Below are 15,175 nucleotides of genomic sequence, written 5' to 3' on the forward strand. Positions count from 1 at the left end.
TCTCTGCTCCCCCTCTTCCCAATATTGAAACTAGTAAACAACACCATCTTCTAGCCCTGAAATTAAGACAAACCGGGACAAACTCACCAATTAGCCTATTGTGATGACTTTAGGGTGGTTGCATTGATCGCTACAAATGTTCCTGTGTCCTGCATGGTGCTTTTAAATCTGGAACAAGGCCGGTGAATTCATTGCTTTTGGATTAATTCATGTGTTCGCACCCTTGGGTCTTAGATGGGCCCTGTGAATGTGCCGAGGCAGCAGAACAGGGACCGCCATTAGTGTCCACAGCAGTGCAGATCTAATGATGATGGCTGTGGAGTTGCTGTGCTTTGCATTCTAGGCACCAGAGCTCCTGGCTGTGGTCAGACCAGAAAAGGATTCCTCAATATGCTCTGGTAGCCTTGCTACATTTACTAGGTCAATACCAGAACCAAATGGATTAGAACAACATCCATTTGATGCACTAGAGGACATACTACAGCTTTGATTTAAGCAGTTACTTTTCTCTCGCATAAATGCTTTCCACTGATGTTTAACTCCAGAGCATAATGCCTGTTGTTATTTAGCAGGGAGCAAAGATCTACTATACAAATTAAGCAAAGGACAACCTCTGTATAGCTTTACTCACCTGACAGTGACAGAACAGCAAAGCTACACCATTAGTTTAACCCCCAGCTCCTGCTTTAACATAGCAACCAGAAACTGGAGACTTATATTGTAAATCAGTCCCTGTGCACGTGGGTGGGGAGCGTTTTGATACAGATTTCACCCCTTATTGAGCTAAACAAATCCCCTCTGGTTCCTATTGAAGTCAGTGTGTGGTCTTTTCAGGCTGAGCCTCGTAATGAAATCACCCACCTAGTGCTAAGCTTACGGTTGGCTTGTTTAGCATTGCCTCCCCACCCCCCCAGCCCTAATTCACAGAAAAGCAGATAGGCACGACTCCACTGCCGATGCACTCACAAGAAATGCAGTAACAGCGTGCTCTTCTATGTATTTTGAACACAACATGAATCACCACACAGACAGTCTCCACGCAGTAGATGAACATCTCCTATCCACAGCGCATATTCGGCTTGTTTCCATCTCTCTGGGGCAGTCAGCATGCAATCACAAAACTATGTAGGAGGGCCCAAGTCTGGTGGATTATTGTATCTTTTTTTGATTAATTCTTTCATTCACAGCTGTTTTGCCATCTGTGTTTTAATACCACGTAGAGAATTTAGATTAGGACTCCAACACCAGCCAGTATCAGAGTGTACATTTTACAAACTAATATTGGGAAATAACTCATTAACTAACCACTTAAAAAGTAAACAACGGTTAACATTTTGGAGTTAAACAAACCCAACATGTTTCAATTTAATATCTAATTAGTACTTTATTAGATAGTGTGCCATAATCACTGAAGGTGAGTTACAAAATGGCTCTACAAAGTACAAAAACATCAGTGTTTTGGATCCCCTTGAAGCAAACACCATCACTGTGATAGCTGGAAACCCCTTTTTTGTTTTCGCTGTGATGTTCCTGTCAGCTACCAAACGCAGCATCTGTCTCTCATTGTGGAGTTGAGACACACTCCCACACACACTGGTGAACTCATTGTTTCTTACTCTTTGTGAATAGTTCTTTACACTGTGGTGGTGCGGCAAATAAGAGGAGGGATGTTGTTTACTTCACGACTGGGATAGTTGAACCAGACCCAAAGATTAGCAGCTTTGGTTTAAATGGGGGTAGAAAATGAGGAGAAGAAAAGACTATCCACTGTTGCACAATCTGCATGAAGGTCCTTTGAGAAGCAGCACACTATGAACATGCTCCATGGTGGCATTGTAGCATCCTGTGCTACTATGAAAGAAGTAGTAGTCTGGCAGTGGACCGCTCTTCATAGAAAGGCACAATACACAGAGTTAATAGCAATGCTGTTGGCACACTCCTTCCTTCACTCTGCAGGTGGGTAAAGGCTTCGAAGTGTTGAAGAGGCTGCCGCATAATAGTAATGATGTCGGCATAGAACAACAGAGGAGAGGAAGACCTGCTTGTAACCCTGAATCTCTCCACACCTTTTCCACTTTCCCAGGAGGAGGCAAAGCCATCTGTAATTCTGGTTGGGCTACAAACGGGGACCTGGGAACTGATCAGGGCTCTGGGTTATGCTCCGAATGTTTCATCAGCGGGTGAGTTACACCAGACAGCGGAGCCAGGGGCCTATACAGCACCAGTTCAACATGAAGACAAACACCCTGCCAGAATAAGACCTGAGGGCAGAGTTTCATGAGGGCATGATGCCCGTTGCATCAGCCACTTCACACTATAAAAAGGATAACCACATATCCATGACATCAGGCAGAAAAGTGTGGCTCAGCTGGGACAAGTGGCTGTTAGAAAGAGGTTACTGATGTGTAAAATGGTTTAAAAACAGCAGGTATGAATTTTGTTATCTATAGCAGAGGGAGGACACACGTGAATTCATCAGCTGTCAGAAAACTGACAGACCACATGGCTAATGGTGTCAATTATATTCCCTTTCGTAGGTGATCTCTGTGAACATCCTGTGTCAAACTGTCATCCCGCTAGCACCACAGCTCCTAAATCCTCATGACCCCCGCCGAGCTGGCAGTCTCTTGTTCGTCTGTTTTCACAAGGTGCATAAGCGAACAAATGTGTGAAAACACGTTACTCTTAATCACAAATCATTCTGCAAAATAGACTCAACTCTGCTGCAGTGTGTTACTGGTTCAAGAAGTAAGTAAAATGTTCAAAAAAGACTAAACTTACAAAATCCAGTGATAAAAGATTTGAATTTCGAATATCTCTACAGTGTGATTTATTTTTTTTTCCTGTACAATTAATTCATAGGAACAGACATGCATGACTGCCTGGAATTTAATCTGCAGCTTTGAGAGAATTTCTGACACACAAGTGGTCTGTCAGCAGCTGACATGTGGATACACTATGAAACAAAGTCCGTCCACAATTTTTCTCAAAAGTAATCCTGCTCCTCTTATCATACTTGTGGCAGATGCTAAAGTATTAGAGGCAAATCCATCCACAAAACTCTGTCACTGTCTCGTGAAAGTAAATCACGGTGGCATGAAGTCAATTTAAATGCAAATGTCAACATTAAAGACAAACAAACGTCCTACAGTATAGTGCCGTGTGTCATGGACTTGTGGTGATCAGGGTGAGTCTCAGAAGAAGGCCACCCTTACTGGAAGAGATGGTGCACAGTCGCTGACTTGTGACACACCACAGGAAACTGGAAGGGTCAGCAGAAAGACACAGACAAGTGAACGGCCGTTCAGACAAAAAACAAAGCTGGTGTTATGTGTCACATGAAGAATGATGGGAGCATTTCCAGGCTGAAGCGCTGGGTTACAAAACAGGACTTCTGTAGGATCACCACTATTGATCTGTTTTGGTTTCACTAAGCCAATGCTTCAAGCCTTTAAGCCATTTCAAATTGGCAAAGCACTCTGACTGATGTGATGTAGGGTTTGCTTATACATCTTTAAATATAACTTTTAAAGATACATATCTTTAAAATTTTGACTGAGATCCAAAATTCTATCCTAGACCGATGTTGATTCTCTCTTATTCTGACAAGAGCCCGAACTTCCACTACAATCTAATGAACCCAAACCATATTAAAGCCTGATTTTTGCCACAGCTTACAGATGTCTGCTGCTCTACAGGAACCAGAGGCAGTTTCATTTCCTCTCTGTCCCATTTTAATTTGTTCAAACATTCATCAAGCTGTTTATCAAACTGATTTAAGCATGAAGCAACATGCAGAGTCTCTATAAAACAATTTGTCAGGTAGAGCAACACAAGTTCGGTAGATAAGAGGATTCTACATTGATGAATGTATGCAAACATACCAAAAGAACTGGGCTGCAGGCCATTATTTGTATCTATAAATTATTTGTTCCTCTTAATATCAACAGAATTAATTTCACAACATCTGTTTTCTTTCCTGCTACAACAAATCAAATTGCTCTAGGCTGATAATCATCAATTGTGTCCATTGCAGAAAAATATCTTTATTATTTTCTTTTCGAGGTTGTTAAGTTCATTGTGCTAGTTTAGTACAGCTATTCTGTGTTTTGCCTTCAGTTCACACAATACTGAGTGAACAAAAATACAATGCTTACCACCCCTGAGATCATGGTCAAGCAAACTTCCCTCCAGCTGTAGTATTTCTGTAAAGGAGCAAACAACGGATGCCATTCAAAGAAGAACTGTGAAGCACTTGGTAGAAAGAGCATTGGATAAGTACTGGGAATTGTAATCTGTGGCAATGTTCAAAAAGAGAAAACCATCGTTCACAAACCATCAAAGTAAAGAAACATGCTTCTTTATTCAACTGCACTGTCTCACATTTTACATGCTGTTTGCTAAAAGGCAAATAATTCCAATTATAGTAGATGCTAAACTGGCTGGCATTTCATAATGAGCACTCCACTCAGATTTAGCCTCGCTCTTGTAGTTGTGTTCAGGAAAGCCTGCATTACCCTGATTACCTAATGCAATTAAACCATATTTGCCCCTGCCACTGCCCTCTTGTGCATTCCAAAGACTCAATTTGTGACTGAAATGCTCAGCAATTTAGCACCAAGTTATTTTCTTTACGCCTTAGCATCTGGATAACTTTACCGAACCCGAGTGGGACCTAGTGACTGGTCTAATTTTGTCAAATAGACCACCCCTCGATACTCATTATAACTCCACTGTAAACCACCAACGAGGTGAGATTATTAGCAATCCGGTGAGGCCATAAAACGTGTGCTCTGGTTTCTGGTCCAAAAAGATTGGAGCTGTAAAAGAATGAGGTCAAGTGGCTGTGTATGTCATAGCGGGTGGTCTGCAGGTCACACTTGTAAAAATGGAGTGTGGAGCCCCCCCCCCCAAGCTGATAAATTAATTTGGATTTTTACCAGCTTGGCAAGATTATTTTACCCAACATTTGCTCTGTTTGGGGCTGAGTACATTAAGAAATAGACATGCTGAGTTCTGACACATTGTAGACAACCCTAAAGGAAAACTGCTTATTAAAGACTTTAACAATGTATTGCAGCATTTACAGGAAAATTTGTTAAGTTCTGATACATACAGACCAAAACTGCACAGATGTATCTATCAACAAATAACCAACCCATTGTTAAGTGTGTGTATATTGTGAATAAAGGTCTATAATTCACAGGTCTTGTATGAGTTACTTATTCTCCAACTAAAACAAAACCAAATCTGAATTTTGGGACAAATCAAGCTCAGTACAAATGTGCCAACTAAAAACCAAAAAGGGATTATACTTCCTGCTTATGTTAACCCACTTAGCAAATTGACCACTCAACAGCTCAGCCTCTTTGTTTCGTAATTCTAATCACACTTGATCTGCTTTCTAATGTTCAATTTGAAGGATGCTGGTGTTCTTCACTCTCGGCCTCACTGGGCCAGTAAACAGACTCTTAGTATGCAGAGCAGATACTGGGCACACATGTTCACACCAAATCAACATACATGGAGCTGTACGAGTTTAGGACTCCCAGCAGTCCACTTACAGCACCCAGTGGAGCCCGACACGGTGTAATGAGGTCCCAGGGGAGGCCTTTGGACATTGAACACGTCTTCCTCCACAGCAGATCTTGTCGCACCGACACATATTACTCACCTACTTCTACTTCTACACTCGGAGAGCACTTACTTATATTATCTCACACTGTACAAATGATAAAGTGAGGCTCCATGGCAGTGTCGATCTATTGTTCCACCACTTTGGTTTTAACTGTAATCTCTCAACAACCTTGCTACCGACTTTCCCTCTGGCATCATCACCGGCAGAACGTTGTAAAATGTATAGACAGCTGTTGATCAACTTTCCTAAGGCTACACTGTGATCACATTGGCAAGCCCTGGACTTTTTTTGCATCATCTTTGGTTGACTAAATGCCTGCAAAATGACCTGTCCTACCCATCCACCCCAACTGTGCATTTAATTTATTAATAGCATGTTAAAAACCAAGTAGAGTAGTGAACATGGTGAACATTATTCCTGCTTGTTGCATATTTAGTGACAGCAGATATTAGCATTCAGCCTAAGGAAGAACTCTTGTCATTTCCTAAATTAATCATATTATATCAATGTCCATACAGACACTAAAACCAACAAAGAATTATCCCTACTCAGGGTTAATGTTAGTCCTTGGCAAAAACTCATCAAGCCCACACACTGCCCCACTGGGTGACCATGTTTATTCTTCCCAAAACTTGTTGTCAAGATGTTTTGGAAAGAAAATTCTCCAAACTGCACTGAATTGGCATAATTTGACCAAAGCTCCTGCACGACTCAAAGCATTTGGGGGAATATTTCTTTTTGACCATTTATTTTGAAATGAAAAAACCTATAACCTGGTGGGGTAGTGCATTTGCCTGGTGTTTTTTTTTTTTTATTGGTTTTGGAAAACTTCGGTCATGGAGCACAGACAAAGAGGCTAATCTAGGTTGCAGACAGACAGAGATCAATCATGAGTAGAGACAAGTCATAGTTGATTTTAGTGTCCGCTCTACTGTGCTCTGCTAGACTTTGAAATTCAAATAAATGTTGCAAAACTCACTAATAAAGTAAAATTGTGTAAATATATTTGCTGTGCCACTCATGAGTCTGGATCACAGGAGGTTTTGACAGCACATCTCCATGTTTATGTATTTTGGATATTAGTATTTTACTATAATCTATTAACATCTGAGTAATTACGCTAGTCAAAATGCTAAATATTTGCAGTGCCAGCTTATGTAGCGTGGCTGAACAAGGTGTTGCGTCGGACAATACGAGCAATGTGATGTGTGGGAAATTCCATTAAGTTAACTGGCAAACAGTGCCAGCTTCACAGCATCGTCGAATGAGGCGTGTTTCACTTCTGCCCTAGTATGTCCTCTGTGTCCGCTGCCTGTCATATGTGTCCTTCCTCATCCTCTATGCCCTTCACTTCTATGTCCCAAGGGTCCTCTTGTAACCTTATCCATGCAGTCAGACACAATACCCTTCATAGGACACAAAGCCAGTGATGCCCCACTCCTCTGTTCTATTCTCTACATTTGTCACTTTTATTCTTTTGCTCTTTCTCCCTCTTACCTCTGTATGCATGAGTTATCCCAAATTGAGCCTGCAATTGAAATGGAAATTATCCCTGTATCACAGAGACTCTGGGGCAATAACTTCTTACTCTTTGAGGCACAGTTGTCATGTCCGTCGTTCCTTGGTGAATCTTATGGTTGTGTTGCCCTTTTCACCAAGCTTTTTAACATAAACATTGAATTTAGAGGATATTTAGGATATAGGATATATTCAGGATATTCAGCGGTGGCGTTATAAATCTGAGCGGGCATTCAAGAATTGGGACAATGCAATTGGAAAATGAGTTTGAAGCTGACAGCAATGCACAGTGGAATTACAATCCCTCTCATAAAACATAACCTTATTTGTTCCCGTTATTGGTTATGGGTTTCATTTAAGTGTAATCAAAATTGATTCATTAAAACAAACAATTCTAAAGCCATTTGAGGGCAAAAAAATAAAAATAAAGCAGTATATATGACAGCCTTTGCACTGAATCCAACAGAGGGTGGAAAACACGCATAAAAAACACATTCCCAAACAGCCTGGAGGTAAAGATAATAACACATCAAGTGGAATATATGTGGAAATGTTGTTACTTGGACAAAATGAAGCAAGGCATTTGCATTTCATTTCTGAATGAGAACATGTATTTACAAGACATCATGAAAAATTCCATACACGCACTGTAGCGGCAGCAAATAACAATACGTCTGAGTAAAATAGTCTGTCGGTGACACTCAGTACCATAGAGAAAGGACAATGACAATCTAAGCTACACCTTCAGGCAGGGACGTGTAAAGCTCGTTGCCTGTGCTGGCAACTGGCCTCTCCATCCCCTCCTGTTGGGAAACAATGCACTGAACACATGAGATAACACTGACCCTTCAGCAGGTTTGTCCTTTAGTATACACTTTACTGATTAATTGTCCGTGCATCACCAGAAGTCATTGATCATGTGCACATAGTGGCCAGAATGATGCAGTAGCCTGTTAAATAAGAAATAAACCCCAACTCATCATTCCTTATTCCTTATCGTTCCTGTTCATCATTCCTTATCCATGCACCCCTCCTCCATTCCCCCATCAGAGGCAGCACAGGGAAAACCGTTTCCAAAAGTCTCTCTTCTGAATTCCTCACAGGTATCATAAAGAATCTGGTAAATAAATATGCACATTGCCGGAGATCAGTAGAGGAAATGAATATTTCATGTAAGCAGAACACACCGGCTGGAATGTGCCTTTGCCGGATGTCATCGGTGACAAACATGAAAGAGGAGGGCGCAGGTACACCATCGCTGCAGCACTCTCAACTCTGCCTGCAGCACAGGGAGCGTCCCTGTAATTGCTTGTAGTGACGGAGCCTGAGTTGAACCTCAATTAGAGCCTGGTTACTTGCTAGGCTCCACACCTTCCTGCCGTTTCTGACAGCCACGTCTGGAGACACGCTCTTTAACGTCCCGGCACCACCAGGTAGCACTGCAACCTGCAACCCCATCATTGTTACATTTAAGGCTTTGAATCCACAACCTGTTCATTCAGAAACATGTTGTAGACAGGGTGATAAGACAGTAGCTTCTATGTCTGATACAACAATTTACTCCTGCTCACTCATGTCAGGCCACTTTCTCTAATCTCTAATAGCCATCAGATACTCCAGACTGAATTACAACCTAAAATTGCGTTGCTGATGCTGATAAGAGATGCATCAGCTGTAGTCTGTGCACAGACAAGACACGGGTACACAATTTAGAGTGCACAAATTCACAGACAGTATGTATCAGATACTGAACTGTCTAAATGAAAGATGAAAATTTCAGGATGAACCCTGCTGGCTCAAGGGCCAGGTGTCTGGCTGCAAAGAAAGCACCCTCTGTGAAGCTCCCTTTCTACTTCTGCCCAGACAATACAGTGGGTACACACACACAGTCAGTGAAAACATGTTTGTTCCAAGGCAAACACACACCTGTGTGAACAGGAAAAGACAAAGTCACTGTCAGCTTTTGTCTTTCATATGCACTTCCTGCCTCTGAATGAGTGTGTGAAGGCTGTATAAAAGATGCAAACAATGCAGCAAGGTGTAACCTCAGGTATTTTCCTCACTCCTCTGTGTGCACAGTCTGTGCACAGCAAACAGAGCCAGGTACCACACGGCATAAAGCCTCACTGATGTGTAGGCGGAAGTCTCATCACAACAGCTACCATAACTGGATGTTTTACTTGTTAGTAGCCAGCCACTAACATATGAAGAATGAGTCTGTCTGCAGCTACAAAGGGTTTTCTGTTTCCTGCATTTTGCATTTAGGATGATTAAAAGGATGTAAAGGTCCATGAAATGCGTCAGGTTGGAGCTGCATATTAAGTGGTGAGAGGGCTGGCTGACATGAAGCGGCTGGGAGATGGTCGACACTTTTGCTTGTCCAATTACTGGCTCTCGCTCAAATTGTTTGGTGAGAAGCATTCGACCTACTTCTGGACACAAAGCACCACTGCCCTGAATACAGAGAGGCTAGGGACCACGTGTGATGACAAGTACCATTAGAGGCTCTTGTCTTTGGCCTGGATATTAAATTCGGGCAACTTACCTGATGTATGATAACTCTTGTATGACAATGGGGAAACCTATATGCTTTTGTTATGGCCTGTTGAGAGAAATGGGGGAAACCCAATAGAAAATATAGGCAACAAATAGTATCAGCTTTTTTCTCAAGAGCTGCTAGAGATGATTCAATTCACTAATAGCAGTTTGACCTTCAGAAGGTCTCCGTGTTCAACATTAGGCAGCCGTAGTATCAAGAGGAGCAACCCCACTGTTACTAATAGATGTAATATAGAAAGTGGCAGCAAATACAATAGAACCATAATTCTTTAGTTTTTGAAAATGTGCCACAATCTGTGTTACAGACAATATAGGACAAGATGACTGGTGTGAACAATAAAAGGAAAGCATCAAAAGGAATACCAATCTCAAATTATGAGTAAAACTATGAAACACGCTGCTGTTTCTTGGGATTCTCTCAAAGGCATCCTCTGCAATGAGATGCTACGCGACAACATCAGAGACGAAAGCGACATTTGAATCTGCGATCCGTAATTAATTTGCATACCTAAATATTCACAGTGAGGGAATCATTTGAACCATGTGAGATAAAGCCGATCTATAAATGCAACAAACACTTCAAGGCACAACTGTATCAAGCACATCCCCATCAACTGCTGCAGCTTTATTGTTATGTAGCTACCAACCAAACCAAAGGTCTGATTGAAATGTCACTGCAATGTGATTTTAATCACGGCCAATAATGCTTCATCAGTCATTCTAATGTCTTATGTCTTGCATGCTTTACACTTGTGCAACAGTAGTGCGTGTAAGGGAAAGAGCAATTTGCGTAAGTGTGTAGAGGTTTTAAAGACGGAGGATGTGGAAGTACAACTGCTTCTTTCCTCCTAAATACACTGTTAGTACTTTGTCTGGGATGTTAACTGAGACAGGGGGGAAAAAAGAAAAGTCTCTTTACAGTAAAACAACCTTTTATAGACTCTTAGGATGATTCCGGTGCCACGTGATACTATTTATCTTTCCAAGGCACAAGAGTAAATCTGCTGAAGTGGCACATGCAATTCTCCTACAGTAAAATCTGCACACAAAATATTACTGTAGATCAACCAGCAGCACTGACACAGACACACTGTAACAATCCCTGCGCCTGTCAACGTCACATCACATGCTGAAACGAGGATGATACTACTGGCAACACTGGGCGACAAAGTGTGATTCAGTTCTGCGGCACATGCAAACGAGAAGCAGGCTGAGATCATTACTGCGCGATGGGAAATGTAGTTGTAAATAAGACGGATCGGCACCGTGTGGTGGTCTCCGGTCCGGGATTGCTGCACGTCAGGCTGCACTCACGTTAATGTAAAGAAAGAGCGAGTAAATCTCACGGCGACATGATTCACGCTTTCAAACCCTAACGCATTCATCTGTTCATATGTGAAACTGTCATGATACATTCTGCGGCTAACAAAAGTGGGGGGATTGCTCCCCTGCCTCTGCAGGTGGGCAGACACGGGTAAGCTAGGTTAGGTTAGCCCACCTCTGCTCCATCTCCACGTCACTGCTTATTACTAAACTGTAAGTCTACTTCTTATTCCACTCATGAAACACTGAAGCCTACACGCACCCTGTTCCAAACTTCCCTGTTTTACCTCTTTTGTTGTTTGTTTTTGTTTTTTTTTTTTTTTTCATTTTACATTTCTAATTTCCAACCACCTGTCAAGGAGAGCAGCATCCAGGTGTCCGCTCACATCCCGGTGCCAACTGAGAGCTAACGTTAGCCAACACAGGTATCAAGTGCGCCAACTCCCAACACTTTCCACGCTGAGACGAATCTTAACACTGACGTTATGTTTTCCTCTTTTTTAAAAAAAAAAGGTGTAAACTCACCTTCAGGTGCAGCTCATGTCGTGGCAGCCGCTCACAAACTTGAATTTTCTCCGCCGCTGGAGAAAGACGGAGGTTGAACTGTTACCGCCGCTTTGCCTCACACTCAACCCGAACCGGAGTACACTCCTCTCCTCTCCTCTCCTCCTCCTCCTCCTCCTCCTCTCTGGGATGCTACTATCACTTCCCCCCCCCCCCCTCCTTCCCCTGCACCCCCACCCTACCCGCCTCTTTAAGAAAAAAGTAATAGCGGTTCTTTCCTCCTCCTCCATAAACACAGACTCATGGAAGAAAAGAAAGGAGCCTATCGCAGTCAATAGGTTTTACAAAACCCCATGGCAACGCAGAAAAACTGTGCGCAACTTCCCCACGTTGTGACCGGGTTAAAGCGCTCCCCAGCCCCCCAGACGGTGACAGCGGCATTATTCCCGAGCTTCAGCTTCAGAAAGAGCAGGTTTTTACTGGGAGGAGGCGGAGGAGGGGACGTGGAGCACCAAGCGACTCCTGGTCAGGATGCTGATCAAATGTGGAAACGTTCAAATTTGCTGTTGTTTTTGTTATTTTCACACACAGGGATTTTTTTGTAATGTACCTCCTTTTTTAAGTAAATTAAAATAAACAAGTAAATTAAAATAAACATTTAGTTTTTATATATCTCTCTATACTTATTCAACATAAGAATCCTAGTTTTTATTATCAGAAAGTTTAAACAATAGTCGTTCCAACTTTTCAGTCTTTTCATTTTAAATATTGGTTTGAATGAACTTATGAGAGTTCACAGATTAAATTAATCTTTTAGAGAAACAAAACCCACAGACTTCTTAGCACCTATTGTTTGAGGCTTAAAACTCTTCAAAGATTTTGTTGTTTTTGTTGTCCGCAAAAAGGCATTTGTAAAGGAAATTATAAATGCACACACAGACACTTAGAAATTAGATTTTATATATCTCGCTCTAACTAGAGGAATATTGGTCTTTAATCCTTATTTCATCAGGCTACAGAGCTCTGGTGAGGAGTGATGACAACTTTAATACAAACTTTCATGACTGCGTCGTGATACTGTAACTTCAGCAAAAGGAAAGGCATCAGTTCATGTATGAGGTGCTGCCTTTTAAAATGTTTTTCTACAGCAATCCTGCAGTAACAAATAAGTTTTAGCCTACCTGCAAACCCCTCTTTGTTACATGTAACTGGCTAATGTCAGCTAACAACGTCTTCTATTAACAACGATGATTAAGTGACAGTGCAATACAGGGATACTTACACTCCAGTCACAGAAATAACACATCATAACCACAGTGGCATTTTTATGATCCGCTTTGACTTTCACCTTATTTCTTAGGTGCATCCATCACTAATAGCAGGTCTCAGTATCAGGCTTTCAGTAAAACGTATGTTAAGACTTATGTATGTTATGTATTTATATTACGCATACTTATATTTACCATTAAAATAATGTAATGTTGACTTTATTTTTGTAATATAGATGGTACAGTTAAAAAAATAAGCTGTCTTACCCCTTGTATACCTAGACATGCTCTGTGTAATCCATTGCCAACAAGCAGGTGATTTAATAGCAGAGTCAGGGCAGCAAAAGGAGTCTGAGGATTCAGAAAAAAACATCAGAGCTTGGGTGTTTTAAAGCGACTTTACAGATTTAGAAAACATCAACATTTATTGAATTGATTTTTTTTATCCGCACCATTTTCTCTGTGACTCCAGTGACAAGTAACCTAACATAGCTTAAGCTGTGGCGACAGGTCCATAACACTATCTATTCCTGCTGTTTCAATCATTCTGAAAAACACTCCAGTGGTCATGTAGGGGTCAGAAATCTTTAATCCATTAGTCTTTGCAAGATCTTGTTCAGTGTTTTTGCAATTAAAGCGTGCAATGTACTCACAGCTTGAATTCCATACTAACACCACTCATTTAAATCCATATAAGCACCATGTTCTCCTCCTGTCACAGACCTACATGTTAAATTACTATGCATGGTCTGAAAATCACTGGACACCAATGTCAATATAGACCTCTATATACTACATTGCATATATAATTCAAACAGTTTTTAACAAAGTAGTTTTAACTTTTTAGGGGAGTATAAAATATAGCAGATCTAAATCAGTGTTCAAAGAGGAGTTTTCAGCTGGAAGTAAGATGTTTTAATATAGGGACGACAAAAGAAATGTACTCCCTAGTCTAGAGCTACAGGATGCAAATCCCCTTTTTATTGAAAGTATAAAAAAGAATGTAGATGAAATGATTGAAACAATAAATAATACAGTTTCAAATATTTGGTTTAATTAAAGACCTAATGAGGTAGCTGTAGTATTCACTGCATGTCTGTTGTACTGGATTGCATTCCATTAACAGGTGCTCATTCTGTTGTGTCAACCAGCTGTATATCAGAAGTGTTTCATGCCTTTCATCATAATGGCAGCTTGTGTATTGTAGACTAATAGTGTCTGTAGGGATCTTTGATTTCAACACCTCTGACAGCCCAGGATCATTAAGAACTCTTTGCATCAGAGGAGCGGGCAGTAAAGGTCGGCCAGAAATCAATTTATCCAATAACCTCAGACCCACAGACTGAAACGGAGTGGATTTTCCAACCTGGAGATGACAAGGTGGGAAAGCCATTTTACCACAGCCTGTAATTTTCAAAGCTTGCTTTCTGTCATCTCTGACAAAGTAGGTTAATTTCATTTTCCCTTCTCTTTGCTTACCTACATGCAAATCGACTTAGTTTTCTGTGTTCACATTAATGGTGGAATAAACGTAAAATAGATCTTTTGTTTTTACTGGTGTGCACAGATAACTTCTACCTCTTCCTGCTCACACCCATCTCCTTCTTCTCATGACTGTGACTGAATGTCGGTGTCTGAAGACAGCTGTCACACATGTTCTGTGTGGTCTGTGATTAGTTTCCAGCCTACTATTTTGTAAAAAAAAAATAAAAAAATCTTCAAATCCACTTCTGAGCTTTGTCTACACTGCATTTTAAGTCCATTTATTTAATAATGTAAATCTAAATTTAAAACTGTGGAATCGAAAAGATCCAAATGCCTTTACCCACCACACTCCCACAAAAAATTGATCCTTAGTATTACCTTTAACACTGATACCTTATTAAGTGTATAAAAGTGTACAAAAAAACTCTCCTGCGAGTTACTGCTTCAGCAGTGCCGTAGATTTCAAACAGTGAAGTGAAATCACTGGAAACAGAGTTCTGAGCCAGGTCATCTCCCTCTCTTGTCTGCAGGAGATTCATCTTCATCCAACTGGCACCACAGAGGAAAGACTTAGACCTCTGTGTTTCACAGAAAAGGAAAGTGGACAGATTGACTTCAATCCAAATAACCTGATTTAGGGTATCATAATCACACTGAATGGATTACACAATGCCTTGGCTGAGCAATAAATGTAACAAGACACCTTTGTGAGGTGCTTTGTATTACACTGAGTGCTCTTATCCATTAAAATTAGATTTGGTGAGACATCTGCTTCCCTTTTTCATTGCAAAACAGGAACTGCCCAATCTGAACGTGGTAAATCTGTTATAAAAGCTTAAAGCCAAGTTTGTACCTGACCTTCAAGAGGCCCAGGTTAAAT

General features: G+C 41.1%; 1 protein-coding gene across 21 annotated transcripts in view; it reads right to left on the bottom strand.

The window, feature by feature from the left end:
- The window catches only part of chl1b (cell adhesion molecule L1-like b), a 66,459-nt gene extending 54,743 nt beyond the window's left edge, over positions 1-11,716 (bottom strand). For 20 of the 21 annotated variants that reach the window (XR_010914442.1, XM_067504781.1, XM_067504778.1 and 17 more), the window contains exon 1: positions 11,564-11,716. The gene's annotated coding sequence lies outside the window, so the exon portion shown is untranslated. Of the gene's footprint in view, positions 1-4,157; positions 4,206-11,563 lie in introns of all 21 variants that reach the window. The other variant, XM_067504776.1, reaches the window with a different exon arrangement.
- Positions 11,717-15,175: the final 3,459 nt, after the last annotated feature.

Source organism: Channa argus, chromosome 5 (genome assembly GCF_033026475.1).
Source record: "Channa argus isolate prfri chromosome 5, Channa argus male v1.0, whole genome shotgun sequence".
Taxonomy (NCBI): domain Eukaryota; kingdom Metazoa; phylum Chordata; class Actinopteri; order Anabantiformes; family Channidae; genus Channa; species Channa argus.